Raw genomic sequence first — 23,755 nt, forward strand, 5'->3', positions numbered from 1 at the left:
TGCTGCTGAGGCATTTTATCTGACACCATCTGAGATCCGATACCAAAGTGGGAGTGAACGAAGCCTTTTATTAAGTACCTCCAGTTCCTCCACAAGACTTCAGGTATCCCTATGAAGTGCCATGCACCGGGTTACCTTAAAGCCGGCTTCACTACTTTGAGAAAACGCATTGTTGGGGGGAAGACTTTTTTGCAGAGGCAACATAAGGAGTCCAATATAAAGCTGTGAAGGCTCTAGCAATGACCCCGTGTATCCCTAGGAAGCGCTAGTCCAAGCCCCTGTAATGTAGGCTTCACCGGTATCACAAATGCATTGCCGGGAGTACATTTTAGGGCCTAAAGCGCCGCATTCTGTGAAAACCCGATGTTGCTGTTGTTGTCTGGTACAGAAAACGGCTGCCGTAGTAAAGAGCAAGTAAAACCCGTATTCAATTCGCATGGGGTTTGAACCTGGGTCTCCCGGGCAGGAGCCGAACTTGAAGGATAATGTGCATTTAACAGGCTGAAAATATTTTTTTTCATGGCTGGCCAATGTGACGCCATTCCTGTCCATGTCACTGTGGCGGGAAATTTGAAACTCTGATTGCAGAGAAGCTGTGGCGTGAATTGATTCGTACCAAAAGACGAATAATAATATACAGGAGCAAAGAGCAAAACTTAAGCGCAATGATGCAGAGTAATTCCTTCCAAAAGACGAAGAAACAGAAAACCAAGAGATGAGACACTATGTAGCAGCAAGGAAAGAAATCTTTGAATAGTATCACTAGGCTTTCGCTTGCAAAGCAGCCTTGAGGGGTGGTGGGGGTGCAAAATGTTCGGTATTGAGCTTAAAGGGGCCGTGAAAACAACATACTAATTTGGGTCCTTAGGTAGGTTGCGTTGTCCCAGTAACAATGATACTGTTTTTATCGCAAACGTCGAACAAATAATGGCGATTTTGAAGAAGACAGATGAAACGGTGGCGACGCCCTAGCCACTTTCCGGCAACTTTTCTGTGACGTCACAGAATCTTGTTTGCGCGATTGGCGGCCACTGAGCTAACCCATCGCTCGGACACATGGCAGCACATTGTAAGGGGTCCCCCAGTTTTCGTTGATCGTACCTGTTGGAGGCTAATGCGCAGTTAACACCTTGAAAATTGTGTTTTTAGTGCTGGCCAATGCGACGTAATTCCTGCCCACGTGGCGCGAAATTTGAAAGTCTCTCAAAAACAACGTCTTTCCTGGCTAGAATGGAGCTGAGTAAGGTATTAAAGGCTGGTTCTTTCAAATTAAACAATGTTGTATTTTGTTTTCATGGCCCCGTTAAGGGGAAGGGAAAGGGGTGTGGTGAGCCTCCTGTAATCCAGAGGAGTTTTTTCAGGAGTAATGTAAGCGGTCTTGTATCAAAGTGAAAAAGCTCAGCGCCTTGTATTAAATTTCTTCATAGACCCCATGTTAGCCTTTGGAGCGGCGTACACCAAGCCCCTTAGAGTCGGCTTCACTGCTACGACGAACGAATGGCTGAAAAGACTTCTTTCAGGAGCAACTTAAGGAGTTTGATGTCAGAGTACGATGGCCCAGGGGCCTTTTATTAATAGCACGATAGTGCGACGCATCAAGAAAAATACAGAACGGCAGACAGATTTCCCCGTAGAGTCCACAAAGGAAGCCTTTACGCCTTAGGAAACTGAAGGAGGTTAGTATCACCTGCTCCAAATTCCACTGTGTGCTCATGAACGTGTACTCCACCTCCAATGCGTACGCCTCCCCTCACTGGAATCGGCCACTGGCGATTACAGCTGCCGTCAGAGATGCGTATGCAGCTGGAAGGAAATGTGTAACTGCAAAATACAATAAGAGATGCAAAAAGGCGAAGTTTGCTTTGGGGTGTGGAGGTACCGCTTTGGGCTTTCGTGATGATGACCCGGCTTCGAGTATAACTCCCCCTTGTACAAAACGTCGTGTCTTTGACGAGATTGTTACTCGCCTGTGCACGCTCTCCGGGTCTGAACATGCCTATCACAGAAAAAAAAAAACAGCAACGATAAAAAACATTCTTACGGGTTATTAAGGCGAAATTTTTATGTATATGTCTCATTGGAAGGTTACATAGAATGATCCGGCGTCGACACAAAACGCGAGTGAACCGGCAACCAAAGCATACCAGGGGTGTGCAAAAGGTGATTAATGATTACTAAAGTAATTAATTATGGTTCAGTGATTTATAGCAATTAATGATGATGATGATGGTTGCTATTGGTTTCCCCTTTGAAGCGGGGTGATGACATGTCATCTTACCAAAAAGGACTAATATAACCATCTTTTACACTCTTGGTTTAATACTAGCGCTGCTTAGGGCAGGCACTAAAGCTTATTAGGCCCGAAATACTTCCTTTTCCCTGGTACAGGTGGTAACTGTCCTAGGCAATATTCCCCTCTCTGCTTTTCGTCCACCAGCATTCTAATCTTCTTTTCGTCCCCTCGACAGCTTTGAAGTTTACTTCTCTGTGATACCCTTAAATCCTGGGGCTTCTGGAAGCCCAATATTCCCTTCATGTAGATTTGGATGGATACCCTCACATTCTAACACTATGTGCCGCATAGTTGCTGTTTCTTTTCCGCAGACCACGCATACCCCATCATTTTGTGAATACTTCCCCACAAAACTCTTAGTTCGCAGGCAACCTGCTCTAGCCTCAAAAAGCAAAGCACTGCCCTGGGAATTATCGTAGAAGTTTTCCTTTCTGATGTTCAATTTCTCCGCACTGTACATCTCTAACGACGTTTTAGCTTCCATTTTGCCCTCCATTTATTCGTTTCAATCTGCCTCGCCTCTTTTTTGGTTACCTTGGCTGTTTTGGATTCTCCACTGTTCTTTCCGTATTTCGTCGTTAGCCTTCTAGTCTTCCTTAGCCACTGCGTGTCCACGCTTTTCAAGTATAGGTACCTAAAAACCTTAGTTGCCCACCTTCGTTGATCCATTGCCCTCAACCTCATCTCAAAGCATATTTTACTCTGAGCTTCTCTAACTTCAAACGACGCCCAGCCCATATCTCCCTGAACTGAATGTATAGGCTGGATAAAAATGATTAATAACTGTGCTGCACGAGCATTTGAAAGGACATTTCTGTCAAATGGCCTTAGAAGTTTCAAATGCCATTCGAAGTGGAAGGAGTTCCGCCGATCTACAGCGCAATTCTCAAAGGCACTTGAAAGTTTCTGCATTCGTCCGCCATGTTTGGTGTCTCCACTGCTGTCTTGTTTAGTTTTTGACAATAATTTAATCCTAGAGCTAAAATGGGCAAAAAACAATTATTAGTGATCAAATTGATATGTACAAGCGCGCACAAACACGCACAAAACAGCCAGTATTTTTTTTTCTTTTTTCGGGCCACCGGTGTTGATAGTACCAAGTTACCTTGTAATCGTAGAGCGGGTGATAGAGAACAAGCACAAGTGAAAAACAACAGAGATCTTGCACTTTAAACACCAAGTTTTACTCGTAAATAGTTGTTTTTGTAATTATGGCTTGCAGAAACTGCGCCAGGGAGCAAGACCGTTCGCGTTTCAAAGGCCTTTGAGAACATCAAAGGTCGATGGTGGTGCTCCTTCGACTCAAATGACATTTCAGCCAAAGGCCTTTGAAAAACGTCCTGTAGCAGCTCAAAGGTGTCATTTGAGTCAAATGACATTCGACTCAAAGGCCTTCGAAACGCTCGTGCTGCATGGGTATACGAAGATTAAGGTGGATTATTTTACCTTGAAACTTTCATATACTAGAAATAACTTTATAGTGAATTTTCTGGGAATAAGTTGCTCAAGACCATTTGACAAGCCCTAAAATCCATTAACAGAGGCAGCAGAAGGGTGGAGGCCAAAAGAATAAGAAAAAAAGGACACAGAAATCTTTTCCATAAAAATAATAAGAAAAGACAGAAAGAGAAAAGAACTTCCCATAAAAAATTAAAAAAAAATGAAAGGGCACTGAGAGAGAGGGATATTGAATTCGATTTCAAAAGCACGAAGGCTCAAACTGTATTCCGAGAGTGTTAAAGGTAGCGATAAGCAGAAATCAAAATTATAGGAGCAATACAGTACCAAGGCGATGGATAATATTATGAAGATAAGATTAATGAGATTAATTAAGTATCTAAAAGGAGTTTAAAATGAGTTAAGTAGAATTTAAACAAATTGCTCCAATTAGGGTACACTTAAAGTGGATTATGTTTTATAAATGTAGATCAAGACGGATTAATATGAACTAGGATGGATTAAGAAGAATTAAGGCTAATTGAGTGGGATTCAAGTGTATTGAGATGCCTTAAAGGCCATCATACGTGTGGCGGCTGTGTCTACGGGTGGGCGTTTACATAATATCTACCCGTTATAATAGTACGCCAAGTTTTCGCCTTCAAAATACGCAAGCGCACTTAAGTGCCCCAAGGAATTTTTTGGCCACTACCATAAATGGGACGCTTCGTGGTGGAACCCGGCGGCCGTTAAGAATGATGCAAGTGCAGATGTAATGCTCGCAGATGCCTCGCCCCTGAAATTTGTTAAGGGACAGTGGCGGGATCTGCGGGCAAAGATGGCAGTCATTGTTGCGGGCTTTGCATGCCGCCAAACTGTACAGTTGTCGTTGTTGGGGGAATTTTGCGGAGGCCCAAGAAATGCAAGAACGGCGTTGTAGGCGCCAGTAGGCCGTCAGTTTTTTTTTACAGGGGTAGCTGTAATATCCATAATATGACATTATAATGAGGTGTATAATACGACGCCATAAATTGCACACGCGAAGCCAAGCCATGAATATGTGCCGTTGTCTCTGTAGCTAGGGCACTCCAAGCGCAATGAAAGGATCATGCACAGCATAAGTGACATTTTACAAATGTGGTTGCGCAATGTACGCGGTCACCGCGAAACAAGTAGACGAGTCGGGTAATTGCGGGAATATGCCGGATTGTAAGATCCCCCAACATTTCCCCAAAACAGGTAGCAGCGGCAGCGGCAGCAGTAGTAGTACATTGAATACAAAAAATTGCCGCGTATCTGCTCCTTTCGTTGCAAATGTCGACGGAAGGCGATAGTCGACTGGCGCCCTTGGCAAGTAAATGCCTCCCTTCGGTTTCCCGCTCACCTCTCGTGCTGTTCCTCTGCCGTCTCGTTCCTCCTAAGACTTCACGCTAGAGGTTTGCTCAAGTAAATTTATATTTAGCGCGTTTTACTGATCCAGGCCGGGTGCCGCGATACCAGCGCTGCCGTACACGGTGGAGTAGCGCGTGATTCGAGACACCCTACTATAATGTTTATAGAACCACGTTGCCATGCTCCACGTGCGTTCCAAGCGGAACGTGGCACTCATCTATTTATAGTGGAACCTTTCATTACTGTTGCCATTTGATTTCTTAAAATTCCGCCAGGAGCTGTAGTGGCGCTGGCAACAGCAGGTGACGGTTTTCTGAAGTGTAGTATTTCATTTGATATCGAAAAACCAAGCATCCATGAATTTTTTTTTAACAAAGGAACACTGCAACTATCACTTATGTATTGATCTCCTGCGTTATATTTCCGTAATGCCTTGTTTTTGTTCAACAATGTTGACAAGTAGGAACACTGCCACCAGACTTCGACGTTTAGACCTGGCTAGGGGTATGTAAGAATATTGCGCAGATTGAGTCTCATTTTGACCGGGTGGCTGAATAGAGTCACAGACAGACCCGGTTTATTGAGGTTTCGAACAAAAGGGTTATTAATCATGCCAGTTTTCCAGACCTGTGTCCTTAGGGATTGTCGTTGCAACAAGTGATTTTGGTGTTAGAATTGTGTGTTAGTGCGGTACAGTACCCGTTGTGACATAAAACCAACCCTGTTTTGTATATTGCTGCATTCTTGAAGCGAATGTTTTTGTATCATGGTTTTCCTCGCATGTTAATCTTTTGGTTGTAAGCAACTCTAAATTGTTTGTATGTTAATCTTTTGTCTACAGTCAACTTGAAACTGTTTGTGTTTCTGTAAGTGTCTGTAACTGGCAGCTTTCGCGCTCTATTAGTTTTGTAGCGACAGGCGCTGCACTTGTTTAATTGTTTCTGGTTGTTACGTTGTATCATTGATACCAGGATTTTTTGATAATAAATTTATCCTTTCAAGACAGACAGACGGACAGACAGACAGACCAAAATTTCTGCGTTTAAGTAGCCCATCGTCTTTAAAAAGAAGAACCCGTGGTCCAAGTAAGGGAACGCGTGATTAGGAGAGGGAGAGATATAAACACAGCGTATTGGGAAGAAAGTACGAGCTTCTTCAGAGAGAGTTTTTCATGGGCACTGTAAAGCGGCCTTTTTCAGCCACATGGTTCAATCTTGGACAGTGTTGTGCCGACCGAGCGGTCGTACCGACGGACACGATGTTAACCCAGCCTTCCGCTTTTTAGCGAATAAAATGGCTATTTTATAAAGTGCATAAATATATACTTGAGGAGGATTTATGTGCGAATGATTTCCATCTTCGTTATTTAGATGAAAAATCCCGGGCCATCTCCACTAACGTGAAACCTGGGCAGGGGCGAAGCGTACAGTGTATAGGTGTATTCTTGGCGCCTTAACGCTTTTACCAACGGAGATGAAACCGCTAGACAATAGAGGTATACAGCTTTGCTGTATACCTCTTTGTTTTTGAAGCACGAAGCACTCCAGCGCGAGGCGTAAACGAGTGTCCTGGTGTTATTTTAGCACGCGTTATGTTCCAGCGCTAGTCGTAAAGAAGTTTCCCAGTGTTTTCGTACCGGGGCTACATGAGACGAATGACGATTACAACGACGACAACGACGACAGGAGACGCCAACAGCCCCAGCCCCTAAGGGGCTTGGCCCTTAAAGGCCCAAGCAGAACAAGTTTAGGTGATATGATGAGGTGTGGAAGGTGTGCAGGTAAGACAATAAGACAGCGTGGAGGAAGGAGGGAGAAGTGCTTCTGGTGTACAGGCTGTTTTGGTGAATACTTTAGTGAAGAATATTTCGCCAAATCGAGGAAGTGGAGGTCGGTCTACGGGGTGGCCCATGGGAATCACTGTCTTCAAGCGGTCTTTTTACAGCCAGATAGGTCTGGTAGTTAGTGGCAAATGCAGGAAAAATTGGCAGTGGTGGTGTTAAGGCTTGTGCTGCGTAGATGTCGAGTACAGATTCAGGACGACTGGCTTGCAATGGTTGAATGCGGCGCTCACGCGGGGTGACGTTAATGGGGGGGAATGGGTTTCCCCAATATAAGAAAATTAAGGAAGTCGGCCTCTTGCCAGGCTGTCGCCCCAGGAACACGCGCGCGTGCAGCGTGTTGTCGCTGCCGCGCGACACCGCTTTATCTGCTCTTAATTGTCCGTACCCTCAAGTGGACCGTCCATCATAATGAGCGCAGATGATTTTCTAACCAGTCAACATGCCTTCCAACGCCACGAAAACGATTTGGGACTGAAATAAACTGGCTTGAAGCCCAACTTCCCTATGCAGGTGCCACTATTCTTGTTCCCGTTGAAATATTACAGAAATGTTCTTATCGGTGGATCTCAAGATAGGGTAACTGCCGCGCGGCGACCATTTTTTTTTTGCGTAGGATGCGGCGCTGCTTCGACCAAGAAGACCGCCCACCCCCTCAGCGCTTCTTGCCCCGGGGGTGCGGTCGGCCAAAATCAAGGACGCGCTGGGTGCCGGATAAAACGTTTGGTTGAACAGGGCAGAGCGATGGCTTGTATGCACGCTAGCGTGTGTTTTCGAATCGTTAAACGGCAGTGGACCCACCTCTTATGCACACACCGCATTGAATCAGATTCTTATCCCTGCACATTTCTTTCAACGGTGGTGGAGAGAACGAAAAGGAAAGAGAAAGAAATGCAGAGAAGCCCAACTCTTGCAGTGTAAACATCAAAAGTTCCGACCCCCGCTTAGAGATTCTCCAAGTACGCGTGCCCGCGCCCGCTTGCGGCTAACGACCGTTGCAGTCGGCGTTTCCGCGATGATAAAGATGACCGGTCTCCTGGACCGAACGAGCCGATGGAGTCCTCCGGCATCGATCGTCGCTCGCTGATGAAGCGTGCCTTCGCAAGCTCACTCGGCCACGCGCTCGCCTGTTGCCGCCCGAGGCACTCCTTTGAAGGGCAGTGCGCTTCGTTCACCTCCAAGACCCCGAAGCCACCAAACGTCCACGTCTTTCCTCCGGTCCCTGCTTAAGGCTCGTTCATAGCTTCCAGAAACGATACACATCCCCGTCACTAATGTCTGCAGGACAGAATCCTGTTTAAAATCCAGCTGAGAATAAACGGAGCTTTTACAAGCTCTCCTTCGCCTGTGTGGTGACGGTGGGAGTCGTTAACCTGCGTTGCTGGAGCCGGCCGCCGTCCATCTGCAAGTCCTGGTAGAGCGGCCGTGGCGGCGGCGGCGGCGGCGCGCCTCTGATGGTCAGACCCCGCCGCTTGGCTTCTCCTGTGTGTATCCGCGCAACAATAATCGCATCAGCGACCCACATACTGAGCGCACGCCCGGCTTTCTCGGTCGCCGAAATACGGCAGTGTGCATCCGCTAGCTAAGTCCAGCTCCGCGGCCTTGCTGTTGCTGCCTTTGCTGCTGCTGCTGCTGTTGCTTCGGCGGCGTTATTAGCGCCCGTGCGATACCTACTTCGTTACTATTGTAGCCTTATTTCGCTTCCTCCTCTCGACGAAGCGAGAAAGGCAGAGGGAGAGAAGAGCGCATGGAGGAGATTCCTTTACTTGTTGACACTTTTCACTCAGCGCTCCTCTTCTGAGTTGAGTTGGGCAAGCGGGTTGACAAACCGGCGTGGTGAGACGGGGGCTGTTATCTGACCTACATCTTTGTTGAATAAATTGAAGGTCCTTGTTTGCGAAGTGTCGCCAGCGTCGCCATTAATAATTTTTTTTTTCTATGTAAAGGGAAGGGTCCTTCAGCTCAATTATTTCTCCTCAAAGGACGTCGATCGGCATGTGGACGTGCTGCGTAGTTGGCGGACAGCAAAATAGCGCCGACAGTGGTTTAAACTGTTCGCTGATTGTGGAAAGTAGAGTAGGGTAAACGTTTCTAAAGAAAAAGGGACTCCGGATGCGCAGTAGCCCAGAAAAATTGTGGGCCCACGCGCAGAGCCGGGCTGATTAGAAAGCAGGGGCGGAAATCGCTCAAGGCCAGTCGACAAGCCCTCTTTGCTACCCTCTTCTAGTTCACTGCGCTATCGTTGAGGCATCGTTGAACCTTCGCCCTGTCGACGCGCCATTCTTCTTCCAAAGGTAATTTTAGAACCACTCCCGCGATCACGGCGATGGGTGGTGCGCCCAGCAGAGCTGATCCAATGGTCTACCTGAAGTGCTTAGCTGGATTCAGCGAGGCCTTGCCTTGCCGGAACGCGATGAATAGCTTAAACTACATACTTTTTGGGCGGTTGTCTCACCCCTCGGGTGCCCAGTCTGTTGTGGAAGATGCCTTTGTAACCGCTGTTGTTCGGCACCTTGGCTAATGAATGGCTAATGTATCCATGTATGTACAGCTTATGTATCATTTCAAAGACCAATTTGTGCAGTTTCAGTTAACACCAAGCAATATTTTTCACCGTTCATTGCATCTGGGAAGATCAGAAGGTTCGGACGTGAAAACTCGTTTCTTTACTTAGGCCTGCATTTGTGAAGAATTACAGAAAAAAAACATTGTTCGTCATATACAGATGAGGTTTGATGCGCGCTTGTAAGACTCGCGAGTTGACTGCGCGAAGGAAAGAAATTGGTTTTAGAAATTCACGAAGAGATGACATCTACAAGGCTCAGTACATAGGAATACGTTCTTTTTCATACCACTAAAATTTGGCTGTATTTTGGCGAGAACTTTTTAGTTACTGAGTTTTAAAGATTATAACAGCGAAATAGATAGATAGATAGATAGATAGATAGATAGAGAGAGAGAGAGAGAGAGAGAGAGAGAGAGAGAGAGAGAGAGAGAGAGAGAGAGAGAGAGAGAGAGAGAGAGAGAGAGAGAGAGAGAGAGAGAGAGAGAGAGAGAGAGAGAGACCGGCAGACAGACAAAAAGACGGACGTGCGGGCGAGTAGACAGACAGACATACAAACAAACAGACAGATAGGAACGGGGTGCAGTTTAGAATGTGGGACCGTGTCTGGGTTCATATTGCGGATTGGACACAGGCGTGCCCATGAACTGGCGAGGGAGGCATCATTGTCTTACCGTCAGTAAAGGAGCCGCCCTCCGAAGACCGCCAGTTGGGTCTTTGACGGGGAGCGTGTACGCATCGGCACGAAGACCGTCGCATCGCTCGACGAAGCGAGGAGGCGACACATTAGATCTCCTACCGCACGGCATATATCGAGGGCGGCAAGAGCTTTCCTGCACCGTGCGCGCTCCGTTGCTGCCGTCGCCGCCGACGCCGTCTCGCGCTGACAGCAATGCCGGGACTAGTGTTCCACGGTTGTCCTGCAGGAGCGTCCGCGGCACACAAGCAAATACGGGCAGTGGAGCTGACATTATCGTACTTCAAATACCGAGAACCCCTTTCCCTGGATCCCCGGGTACAGAGCACGACTCTGCTTGCACTGCGTCCTATATTATAGTGCTCCATAGGGCTGCGAAAGGAGATGCGACGTTAGGCCGCGTTGAGGCGGAGTCGTAAAGGGTTCCAGCCTATTGCAGGATCTTTGTCAGTAAAGCCTTTTCCAATCCAATCCAATCCAATCCAATCCAATCCAATCCTAAACGCGCAGTGAGGAAAGACGTTCCCTACATCCTGTGGTCGTGCCCGGGCCCTCAGCGAGGTCGTGCCGAGCATAGCCCGTCATGCGTTATATCCCATTAGGAATTTGGTCGACCTACCAGTCGGCATCGAATCAGTTTAATCTTGCTGTGGGCACTCGGGTCACAGGCTCACATGGAGGGGCATTATTAATCCATTTCACCCTTACCCCAGCGCGTCCTCGAGCCATCCTAACAATGAAGTTTATTAGACTTGATTCGCCGTAACTATAACCGCATATGACCTCGAGTTGTTTTGTAAAGAAACTCACGGCAAAGCGTGGTGGCTCGTCACTATAGATGGAGCTAGGATATCGGGCTTATGGTGTACGGCGAGCTGCGCATCGAGGCCATTGTGCGTGCAACCGTATCCGATTAGCCATTAAGCACAGCAGCGGGCGTATATGTGTCTGCCGCGCCTCTCGGCGAGATCTCTATAACGAGATAATAGGAGGGTAATTGAAGTGCGGCAGCGCCAGCGCTGCGTTGAGAAGAATGCCTTACATCTGCCGCTTTATCCCCGCCGCGCGATTGCCTAAATGCGCCCTTCCGAGGCCTTCCCCCGGTGACGTTTTATGACGCTTTTCGAACTCGGCCAATCACGTTATTAGCTAGCCTCAATGAGTGATGATTCTGCGAGAAGGCCTTGTTCTCTGTGGGGGATGTTGACCGCGCGGTGGAAGGAAGAATGGATGATTAGCCCTGTGGGCTGGCGCAAGCGGTGCGCATGCGCTAAACGCGGAAAACAATGCAGGCGTTTCGCTGGGAGTCTCGGCGAGTCTGTATACGTCGCCGCGAGGCATCTTACTTTTCAACGTTTTGTCTTTGTTTCGTTGTTAGCGGTCTGCGGTGAGGATTCGTGACTGCGGCGAAGGATGTTCTCGAGACAATGCGGCGGGCACATTCCTCACTTTCTGGGATGCCGTACTTGTACACCGCTAATGAGTTTCGGCGTGGCGTTGCCGTTATGGCGCACGCCAGACGTGTTTGCGTATACGTTCAACGATAGCGGCAGTACGATAACGCTGTGCGCTGAACATGTTTTGGAGGTACCCGGCATAGACGGCTGTGGTTGGGAAGTTGTTAATTTCAAACAAAGAAAAGAATCATGCGCTGCCGAGGTTGCCGAAAGCATTAGTCGTGACGGGAATGGGGTCGAGGTGTACAAGATGCGCGTAATGTTTCAAGGTGGACGTAATCAAGTATGGCGTAAAGCAAGGTCTTCTTGATTAATGTCGGCAGCGTACGTATTACGATCCAGCTGAATGGACAGGCTTGCGTTATGAGACTGGTAGTTGCTTTTAGGAATATCTCTGCCCCAAAATATGTCACACAGAACAAGCGAGGCGAACCATGGTAGATTGCGGAGCGATGTATTTACGATTTACGTGATGTTGGCCATAATATATATATATATATATATATATATATATATATATATATATATATATATATATATATATATATATATATATATATATATATATATATATATATATATATATATATATATATATATATATATATATATATATATATATATATAGGAAATGAGGGACTCGTAGAAATAACACAGAAATAAGGGTTAGCAGTCAAGAACACCTCAGGTCGTGGGTTCGGATCCCACCTGGCGGGCATTTTTTCTTCGCTTTCTTTCTTTCTTTCCAAATTCTTTATCTGTTTCAATGAGCTAACACAACCTCCCCTTTCCGAGGTGTTCTTGACTGCTAACCCTTATTTCTATATATATATATATATATATATATATATATATATATATATATATATATATATATATATATATATATATATATATATATATATATATATATATATATATATATACAGAAATAAGGGTTGATGTGGTATCCGAACCCACGACCTCCAGAATACCGGTCTGGTGCGATAACCACCACGCTACCGGCGGGGCGATTTTCCCATTCACTTTCTGGGGTATTTATGTTAGGTATGTTTGTTTCCTGTGCTTGGGGGTGGTAGCCAGCGCCATTCGGACTAATCGGGGTGAAGGGGACCTTTTTTTTAACCCCCGGGTCGTGACTCGAGTGTCTACGACATGTCCAGAGTGGTCGACCAGCTTTGAACCCTCTTAAGCTCCCTTTGGCAACAAGACTGCCAGAACAGAGGCCCTCGCTATGCATGTAGCGAATCAGAATAGGAAATGAGGGGCTCGTTGACAATAACACAGAAATAAGGGTTGGCAGTCGAGAAAACCTCGGAAAGCAAAGGGGAGGATGTGGTAGATCATTGAAACAGATTAAGAATTTGGAAAGAAAGAAAGAAAGTGAAGAAAAAATGCCCGCCAGGTGGGATCCGAACCCACGATCTCCAGAATACCGGTCTGGTGCGATAACCACTACGCTACCGGCGGGGCGATTTTCCCATTCACTTTCTGGGGTATTTATGTTATATATATACATATATATATATATATATATATATATACATATATATATATAGTATGGAAACAAAAAACTCACACAGAGCGCGACAAAATAAGGGAAGTAGAGGCAGAGACACACGAGAAAGACATTAAAAATAAAAAAAAAAGTTTACTGACGTTTCCGGAAGAGGACTTCCTTTCTTCAGATACCTTAACATAAATAGCCGAGAAGGTGGCGGGGAAACAGCCCCGCCGGTAGCGTAGTGTTCATCGATCGCACCGGACGTGTATTCTGGAGGTCGTGGGTTCGGATCCCACCCGGCGGGCATTTTTTCTCCAGTTTCTTTCGTCTTTCGGTATTCTTCATCTGTTTCAATGACCTACCACATTCTCCCCTTTACTTTCCGAGGTTTTCTTGACTGCCAACCCTTCTTTCTGTCTGAATTCAACAACCCCCTCATTTTCCGTTTCTGATTCGGTTTATATATATATATATATATATATATATATATATATATATATATATATATATATATATATATATATAAAGAGAGAGAGAGAGAGAGAGAGAGAGCCCGCGCAAGCTACGGGCCACAACACAGCTGCTTCTTCAGAGATGAGTGTGCAGGGTGGTGCGTGCTACTGTACACTTATCGTGACACATCCCCTTCGTGTCCGACGATTCAAAATCCTTCTGACGAAACGACAATGAATTCGGTGCTGATTGATTGACTTGGAAAACAATATTATTATATTACAATAAGAAAACGTTAAATGGCCGTCATCGTTAGCCATTGTCCTCATTACCAATTTTCTGCTCTGTCTATAGCTTGCCACTGAGATAGAAATTCCTTTGCCCTCTTCATAGCCAAAAACGGAGCGATCTCTGTGCCTCGATAACCAATCTTCTCGATCTTTCCGAAGGGCCTCAGGAATCTTCTGCCGCCTGGAAGTGAACGCTGCTTCTGCAACATCCGCCACCACGGTCGATGTGACGCCTAACCTTTGAAAGCACCCGAATACAGCGAATAAATACTTATCGCATTTGAAAGAAGTTGATCTTTGCCAACTCGCTGAACTCCATTCCGGCACCGATGGCCGGATTTTTTTTTACCACGTAAGAGATCTTAAGTATTGAGAAAAATTGAAATTTCCCGCTACATATGTCCTCGGTGAGGGGTCGAAAACCGACTACTCAGTGAGGCTTTTCGATGATTAGTCCAGGACTCGCACGGACTGTTGTATAAGTAGCCCGGTATTCCTTTGCTCGGACCCGCCAGGTGGCGACGTAGGAGCCTAAACCACTTTGGATGCACTGGCCGTCGGATGCCATCCACTTCGGAGGAAGCACTGCACTTGCGATCTTGGCGTGCAGACCAAGAGCGGCCAAAGTGGAGCTGTACGCCCCTTGAAGGCATGGAAAGCGTTTTGTAGGTGTGAGCAACCCAATAAAACGGGTTCTGTGGCGTTGTGTATAGCTTTGTTACGTGGTAAACGTGCTCAAGGTATCATTGAGCTCTTTAATATTAGGCATTCATTAATGAGGCTGTTCAGTGCTCTCCGACGTGCACGAGACGTTGACATGCTATTCGTCATATTGTTCTTCTGCAACAGTTGAAGTGTGCGTGTGCCTGTCTACTTGGCAGTCTTCCATGCACTGGCGCTGCAGTCGTAGACAAACACGAGGCCTGCGGCTGGCGATATTCCGTTCTGAGAAATGAAGGTACAGGCCCGACGCTTCAGATGCGATGCAGAACGGTAATTAAAAGTGTTTTATCTGCTGCGCCCCGCCCCTCAACCGTCCTGAAACGTACGAAACCACCCGGACTTACTAAAGCAATGCGTGAAATTGAGCTACAAATGTATTTTAAACTAAGAAAAATCATGGGTGTAATAAATAATTTACCGTCCCTATCCTAGAGAAAGTTGAGAGAAGCGGTGAAGCTATAAGCGGCGCTCGGATTCGAGCCCATGATCAGTCTGCCCGCAACGGGACGTGTGAAACGCTTTGCCAACTCGAGCCATGAAGTCATGCCCCGGACAGCTGTAAGAACGCACCTTGTGTCCTTCCCTATAACGTCTCCATTGAGATGGTGCTGACGTCTAGGAGAGGTGAAGCGAAGTAGTGCGTCATGCCTCTAATGAGCGGCGATAGTTGGCTCCTCGATAAGGCAGCGTATAGCAGCGGAAGCTGCAGTGTTTACCCATCCGCCGCCTATGTGGAACGCCGCCGCCGCTCTCCACAAGCTGAGTTCGACGCAACGCAAGCGTCTGGCGTACACGACATGTGCACAGAGCAGGACCAATGTGGTCGCACCTTGGCCGGCAGGATGTCGCTCGCCAAGCACACCCACAAGACTACTGTGGACCTGCAAACCATGCTCCTTTTACTGCAGCGTACTGTGACTTCACCAAACGATTCGCTGACAACCCGTTCGGTTTCGTTCGCACGGTTTGCGAGCGCCTGGGGTTTCAATCGGGTTTACGCAATGCTCCGGCGCGTTTAATCGAGTGTCTAATGTTGATGCATCTATTGGTGCCATACCGACGAAATATAGGTTAGAGATGGGAAAATTCATATCGATGCACAATAAACATTCAAATGCTCCTGCGAAGGCACATTTCACTTTCGTGTTTTACCGATTCCTATTAAAGAGGCATCAACCACAATTTTTTTTTGTAGTTACCGTCGCTCGTTCTTTTCTCACTCCTCAAGCTCCACTCAGTCTTTTTATATACATTTTCTTTCTCTTTAAATCCCCCATTTTCTACTCTTCTGTGGTTAACCTCCCTGTCCTTCGTGTACTGTCTCATATTTCATTCTTCCCTCCGTACCTACGTGCCATCCATGGGTTCAGTCATATTTTTGTTGCTTATGTAGTTCCGTTGAGAGTACGCGTGGAAAAGTAAACGCGAAGATGGTTTGTGGCGCACTGTAATTTTTGCAGTTTCAGGCTCGAGTTATGGGTCACGATGTCCTCCCGAAAAACAGCGGCGTCATAAAACTCTTTAGAAAAATGGCGGCCATGCACTCCATACAGGTGGTTAACCAGCACCGGATGTATAACGTGCGGCCGGTGTTTAAGGTGTGTCGTGCGGGGTAAAAACCAATGGAAAGCGCGGGTTCCTTTTGAGATGAAAAAATTGTGTGGAGCAGCAGGCGTCCCCAAGAGAACGCCTGTTGCAGCCAGCGCCACCTATAAGTTTTTAAATCAAACTAAACAGTTATTTGACGGGTTTTATAAAACTTTATATCATAAAATAAAGAAATAAGTCAATTTAGGGCAATAAATGAGGAATAATTTAACAAACAAAATTTCTGAAACCAACTGGAAAGCAGCGGCCGCCAGGGGCGCTGCTTACAACAGGAGTTCCTCAGCAGACATTTTCATCGGCTCCAAACGACACACCTCTCCCTTGTAGTACACTGTACCCGAGTGTTTGGCTTCCTCCGTAGCGCCATTCCCACTTGCTCGTGTCGGTACATGGAAGAGTGTAGCTACGCCACCTCTAAACCCAGCCAATCTCTCTGTCTCCCCTTACTTCTAACTCTTCTCCAACCTGTTTCTTTATTCGCGCATGCGCGTAGGGTTACGCCGGAGGTGCTTTGTGCGCACACGGGACCGCCGGGTGTTGCTTTCGTCTACCCATATATTGCTTCCACTTAAAACAAATTAGGTCAGTGGGACCCGAAGCGCCGGGTTCTCCGTTCGCCTAGACATATAAAGCTTCGCTTTAAAACAAATTTGGCCAGTTTTTCTACCACTTGGACCCGAATACAGACGAAACTAGATCCGTACGCTCACATGGAATGAAACCACGTTGGTGGTTTATTTCGGGGAGTCGGATTGGAGACCGCCGTTTTTTTTGCGGCCAACTGTTAATCCCAGCTTCGCAGACAATGCCAACAAACACGCACATACAGCGAAAAAAAAAAAAAAAGAGTCCGGCCTTGAAGCAGTCGGAGAAGAGAAATAAGCAAACGAAACCTCGAAAGATAAGAAACTAGAACATAGTTTCGTGTTACGGCGCGCGTATACCGGCCTTATTTTCGTGACAAGCGGTGTTTTCTGCCAACGTAAGAGGCCCGCCTGCATGCTCTCGAAGTCTTCCAACGCGCTTTTAAACACGCTTACCCTCTCTCTCTCACACACACAATGATGAATCTCCGCTGGCGCTGCGCGACGCATTATCTCCAGGCTTCCTCGAAATTCCCTCCCCACGGTCATGGGCGGCAACAGGCGTCGGGAAGACGACGTGGCCGCGAGAGGATTTGAAAAAGAAAACAAAACAAAAAAAGAGCGGGAAAAAGGAATTCACGGCTGCCCGCAGAAAAACGGCGGGGGGAAATTGAAGCTGTGTGCGTCGGCGTCGTGTAGCCTGTGTTTACCTCGTTCTCTTGGAAACCTCGGAGCGGACAAGGAGAACACATTTCCAGGGGCTTCCGCATCCATCGTCTGCTAGCTAAGCCTCGCCGACCGATTGTGGCTACTGAGATCTTCTCGTATACGTGCCGTGGCGAAGAACGCACCCAGTGCGCTCTTCCTTCGCACGCGTGTATTATACGTCCTACGCGCGGATAATTCCCACTCAGCAAACGGGACGCAATTGGACGCGGTCGAATCACAGTAATTTTGGGCGCAGGCGCGTCTTGTCGTGACTAGACATGGAGGCCCGGAGGCCCTTTTTTTCCTTCGCCTCTACTTTTGCTTCTGTCGCCTGTGCTTGCGAGTTTCTATTTACCTGTTGTCTGCTCGAGATCGCCGAAGAAGGCGCACGTGGGTGCATGTCCCGAGGCATCCGCTCGGGACAGGTCCCAAGGGGCGCCTTTCTGGTTTCTGTGTCCTGGGCTGTGTATGCCGGTGACCCGCTTCGAATCATCTTCGATGGGTCATAAACAGGAATAGCGCTTCAAAGGGACATTAATCGGCTCTTTGCGAATCTGGTACAGGAGTCTGAAATTTGAAATGTGGGTCAGTTGAGATTTTTGGACGGTTACAGGGGAGTCGTCGAAAGCTTCGCCATCTGTCTTTTAGGGTCCACCGCGGGCAAGGGTCGGGCTACTTCAATCAATCAATCAATCAATCAATCAATCAATCAATCAATCAATCAATCAATCAATCAATCAATCAATCAATCAATCAATCAATCAATCAATCAATCAATCAATCAATCAATCAATCAATCAATCAATCAATCAATCAAGCTATACCACGCCGAACGCAAAGCAATGCCTCGACTCCAATGTGAGTGCGATTAATAACACCCCGGTTGACACGTGCACCGTTGAGAATCGAGTTGAAACGGAGCAGACGACGCACACCGGTCAGTCAGTCAGTCAGTCAGTGCAAACTTTATTACACACCAGTCAAAGAGGGAGCGTTAGATGCCCCCTTCCCCCATCAGTCGGCCGGTATCCCTTGGGACTTGGCGGCTTTTAGGGCGAGACCGATGATCTTGCGCTGGGCTTCGGAGGCTCGGCTGAGGAGTAGTGCCTCCCAGGATGCTACGTTTCGGTGCGGTTTCTGGTACGAAGGACAAGTCCACACCATGTGGACAAGGTCCGCTCGACTCTTACATTTCTTACAACTTGGATCGACGACTTTGGGATGCCATTTACTATATAGGACTAGGTTCTGGAAAACTCCCGTCTGCATACGTCTCCAGTAAATCTCTTCTTTTCTACTTAGCTGCGGATCCGCAGGATGTAGTGTCTTCCTCTCCAGTCTATAATATTGCGTGATTTCGCTGTAGTCACTCGGCCCTTCGTTCTCCGTCATTTGGGAAGGAGGTTCGGCATGCAAGGCTGAGGCCAATGACTGGACATCAGCAGCGGCGACGTTGGCGGCGATCGTCCGGACTGTAAGACCTCGGGCGGTCGCATGTGCTTTCTCATTCTCAATGAGTCCCCGATGAGCCGGTGTCCACACTAACGTTACCTCATCGGTTGCAAAGTTTTTTACGTTTGCGAGGATACTCCAAGCGGCGCTGGAGATCCTCCCTCGGTCGAAATTTTTGATGGCCGATTTAGAGTCGCTCACTATCGTTCTAATTTCCGGCCGGGTCATTGCTAAGGCAATGGCTACTTCCTCGGCCTCCGTCGCGTCCCTACTCGGTAACGTGCAACACGAGACTGGGACCCCGCTTTCCGTAACCGCTACTGCTGCGTAAGCTCTTTTACTCTGGTATGCCGCTGCGTCGGTGTAAAGGACGTCCGTCTGTCCACCGTATCTGGTTTGCAGGGCTTTGGCTCTGCTCTTTCGTCTAGCTTCGTGATACGCGGAATGCATGTTTCTGGGCATGGGTGTTACCTTAATTTTCTCCCTGATCGGCTTTGGTATTTCGCGTGTATCTTTGGCTAGTTCACTGGTCTGGTATCCCAGACGTTCGAGTATTTTGCGACCCGTCCTGCTGCCCAATTTGTTCATTGAAATGCTGCGATTCTGCGGTCGAGATATGAACTGCTTATGTGGACCGCCATTTGATTGAAGATGAATAGGATCCCGGATGTTATGGCGGCTGCGTGCACGCGCAGGAAAATGCTATGTGGGAAAGCCAGCTTCCAAAGACCAAGCCTATCGCCAAAGCAAACGCATGTCGCCGCTCGCGTCGGAGCTATGTGCCTCTGTGAAGATATAACGTAGTGCGTGGCGTAGTTTAGGCCTGGTAAGTCGTCCAAGCGTGCGGCGCTGGAAAACGAACCGCTAAAGTCGCAAGCCGTCCAAAACGTGATTTGGACCGGAAGCTTGTTTCTCAAGATTGCCAGCCCCAGTTCGTCCGTCATTGCGAGCTGTGCTTCGGCATGTCTTGTGTTACTGCCCACAGCACACAACTCAACGCGAGGGACAAAGGCTCTGTTAACTTTCTTGTATCACTCGGGATTAATCAGTTTTTTTTATCCTAGTGTTGTAAATTATCTGTACGTTCCTAACTGATTTTATTTCCTTCTCCCTATTATTCATTGGTGCTGCGCACTTCTTCCCCTTTTCTTTTCTTTTTTGCCTCACTATGTTCACCCCCATCTGAAGTAGCAAACCCCGCCGCTTGTGGGGCTAGCCTCTTCAGTGTTCATTAAAGCTCCCTCTCTCTCCGTCTTTCTCGGGTAGCCTGGTTATCATCATTTCCCGGCATGCTGCACTGAAACAAAACGAAACTACAGGGCTAACCATGCCGACCACGCAAGACGCACTTGGCGCAACTTCGCCGTTCCCACGATCAGCGCTAACGAGATGACGTGACCGCATGGAGGGGTATACATTCAGGTCTTCGTGAGGCGGTGGAGAGCGAAAGGGAGACTGGAAAGTGGTAAGGGTCAGGGGTCGGTGTCAGCGCGGCGTAAAAGTGTTACAGCCGCGCTGACAGCGGCGGCTCGACTTCCTTTATACAGTAATCGCCGGGCGCATCCACCGCTCACGAACTTTCGGGTCGACGACGACGCGGCGGTGTGCCAGGCAAACGAGATGATGCCATCGCGCTGAGAGTTCCTGTCCCATCTTGCGGGGCCGGCCAGTAGGCAAGAACGGTCCTCGACGAGCTTTGGGAAGGCCGCGCGCTCGTCAGACTCGGAAACGAGCGTTGCCCTTACATAGCGTCAGAAATGGGGACGGGTCAAAGGGCGCCGTATTATGTCGCACGCGCGGCACGAAAAGAGCCGAAACCACTTTCTCATTGTGATGTGTATACACGCGGCGCTGTATGAGAGCTGCAGAATACGGCCGAGCTTTTGTGTTGATATACCGGGCGGCTTTTGCGAGGGCGTTTAGATATAAGTGGGCTATCAACCCCGTAGCCACAGCGGGTAGGTGGCGCCACTACCAACCTGCCTGGGCACCTTCCTGCGTCCGACATCGATGATTATCTTCAGGTTGAACCCATCTCTCTTCCATATCTTTCATCGCATTCCAAACTGGGCAGTGTGTGGGAAAATGCCGCGACACAGGCGTTGCCACGAGTTGTGGTAGCGTTCAGCGTCACAAGAGATGCTTGTTTCGCAAGGCTAGCCAGTCGAATATGCACAACGGTCTGTGATTATACAACGCCTTCTATGATGCCACGTTTGTTTAGCGCGAGTAGTGTATACCGGGCGGAACTCGTGGGAAAGTGAGGAGTCAAAAACCATCCTTACGAGGAGTCAACATTTTTGTAAATTTCCAAGTCATCATTCATTTTGCCGCAACGAAGCCGTTATTCGTGCAGTGGACTGTAACACCACTCGTAAACTTACCTGAAGCAGTTCATAAGCGCTTCAAAAATGTGATTGCCTCCTCTCAAAGAACTCTCTTGCGCAAGTTCTGCTTTTTGGCACAACCTCAGGCTCACTGGAAAGACGTCTAATTGTGATCAAAATACCATTCCATGCCTCAACTCTCCCCCTGGCCTGCTCTGCTGCCATAAAACGAATTAAGAGCTGTCGCTGATGCCTCTTGAAGCCTTGAAGAGGCTTGAAGCCTTGAAGCTTTGAAGCCTCTCCAAATGATTCGGGGTGTCATCAAGGCAGACTGCATTATCGTTAGCGATAATGCTCTCGCTGTGCATCGATTAAAGGCTGAGATCAGATGCTGCAACGAAGAACTCGGGAACAAGGGAAATCGTGCCGCGAACTTGATAGTGTCGGCCATCTTGGCTGCTCCGCTAACTGTTCCAAGACTACGCCGCGAGGTCGGAGCTGCGAAGCTGATGCAGCGGCCTTGACTCCTTTGCGAAAGCCAAGAGGGAAGTGTGGCCCACATAACAGTCACAGAGACGGCCTGCCAATCCTAGTCGCCGATCGTAGCTCACGATGTGTTCCATGCGCTGTCTTCCGCGCGCTGTTTCATAGGCCTATAGCTGCCGGAATTGAGGCCTGCATGTCCACAGCCTGCATAAGTGAAGGTGTTGTTCTGGAGTGTTTTTGGCGCAGTCCAAAGCTGAGCTTCAGAATGCACATGTACCAACTCCATTTTCCCGGGCTGCCTGGTGTTGTTGCGCTATAAAAAAACTGTAGTTGATTCCTCTGTCAGGGGAATCGGTAAAACACGAAAGTGAAATAAATGTGCAGCGAAATCTGCAGCTGAGCATGATTTTCGGGTCGGCGGCTGTCTTGTGGGTGTGCTTGGCGAGCGACGTCCTGCTGGCGGGTCGCTTCGGCAGTGGTGCATGGCGTCATTTCCGTGACGGATATGACGTCAGCGAAATCTTGGTGTATCCCGGCATAAAACACTTCCGTGTTAAAATAAGACAATGGAAAGGTACCTATATGTATACTGGAAGCAACGCAGATAACGCTTACTTATATGCATGAACATTATGCAGATCATGTGTGCACATATAAATTGATGGATAGTCTACAGCCATCTCTTCGTCATCAGCGTAAACACAGCACCAGGCCTCGGCATTGATGAAACGCCCAAACTTTCCCACCCCCCAAACCTTGCAGTCACATTCGTCGCTATACAACTTTGCCCACTTAATAGACCGTCTTCACCGATTCAAAGAAACAATCTTCCTGCAAGGCGCACCTGTGACGTGCTTAGAAGAGGAAGGAGGAGCACACGGCGAATAATATTTCAGTAAATTTTTGGGCACGTTGTAATACCTGGAAATTCGCGAGCCGACCAACCTGCTGCTACAGCTCAGTTCAGGCTGGACGTCTATCACCGTTCCCTATACGAGGGTAGATGCTACGGCTTATTTGAGGCGACTCAAACCTCACGTTGCTCTGAAAATGCAGTTAACGGGCAAATATTGCGCATCGCTATTTTACGTAGAGGACCCGCCCTTTCATGATTGCAATATCCATGTCATCTCAGTAGTTCAGTATATAGACCTTTTATTATACCGCCTTTGTCTTGACGTCACGTACACCGAGAAATTCCTTCACCGCGCTCAATCCACTCGCGACACCGGCTGCACTCGTAGACATGAGGCCGAAGATTTGAGTCATCTACTACTTGAATGCCCTTTTTTTTTTCGCGCTGTCCTCCTAACTTACAAACCGAGGTCAGAAAGGCCCGAGGGGGTGAAATTATGCTTTGCACGCCGAGAAGCTAGAAATACGCAGATAAGGCGCTATTGCAACCGAACGTAGTACCACTAGCCATAGCACCGCAGCGAGGTGGGATCGGACGTCTTATCTGTGACGTCAAGATCGAAGCGCCGACCTCTCCGGTGCTTGCTTTCGTGGCCAACAGGGAAGGACAGCTAGCTAAATGAATCAACACAACGGGTTATGTGCTTACTTGTGTTTATTGGAAGTTTTAGATGCAAAGCATCTTTTGCTCGGGGATACGTCCGTTGTCTATTGTACGTTTTCCGTTGGCGTCCGCACCTCTCCTCCTCATCCCCCTTTCCACGCCAGCTTTGCGATAATGCGCTTCTCACTCCGTCCTCCTCTCCACGCCAGCTGCGCGATAGCGCGCTCATGCGCGCCTCTCCCTCCGTCCTCCTCTCCACGCCAGCGCTATATACAACCACGTGCACGCGCCGCTGCCTCAGTTGCTTCGTCGGATGAGTCTCGCTCTGGCGTCTGATGAGTACCGACAGTCCTGCTAGAGGATTGGCTGACACAAGTTCAGCCAGCATCAGCCAACCAGATAACAGAGCCGTTTGTCAGAGG

At 48.0% G+C, this 23,755-nt stretch overlaps 1 protein-coding gene across 2 annotated transcripts in view; it reads left to right on the forward strand.

Annotated features, from left to right (window-relative positions):
• The window catches only part of Rab23 (RAS oncogene family member Rab23), a 69,037-nt gene that overhangs the window by 11,136 nt on the left and 34,146 nt on the right, over positions 1-23,755 (forward strand). Inside the window, exon 1 of one of the 2 annotated variants that reach the window (XM_077689839.1) lies at positions 9,147-9,256. The exons of the other annotated variant lie outside the window; for it this stretch is intronic. The gene's annotated coding sequence lies outside the window, so the exon portion shown is untranslated. Of the gene's footprint in view, positions 1-9,146; positions 9,257-23,755 lie in introns of those variants that run through there. 2 annotated transcript variants of the gene reach the window in all.

The sequence above is a fragment of the Haemaphysalis longicornis genome, unplaced genomic scaffold, assembly GCF_048455015.1.
Source record: "Haemaphysalis longicornis isolate Haplotype H1 unplaced genomic scaffold, Haemaphysalis longicornis Haplotype H1 scaffold_10, whole genome shotgun sequence".
Lineage (NCBI taxonomy): Eukaryota > Metazoa > Arthropoda > Arachnida > Ixodida > Ixodidae > Haemaphysalis > Haemaphysalis longicornis.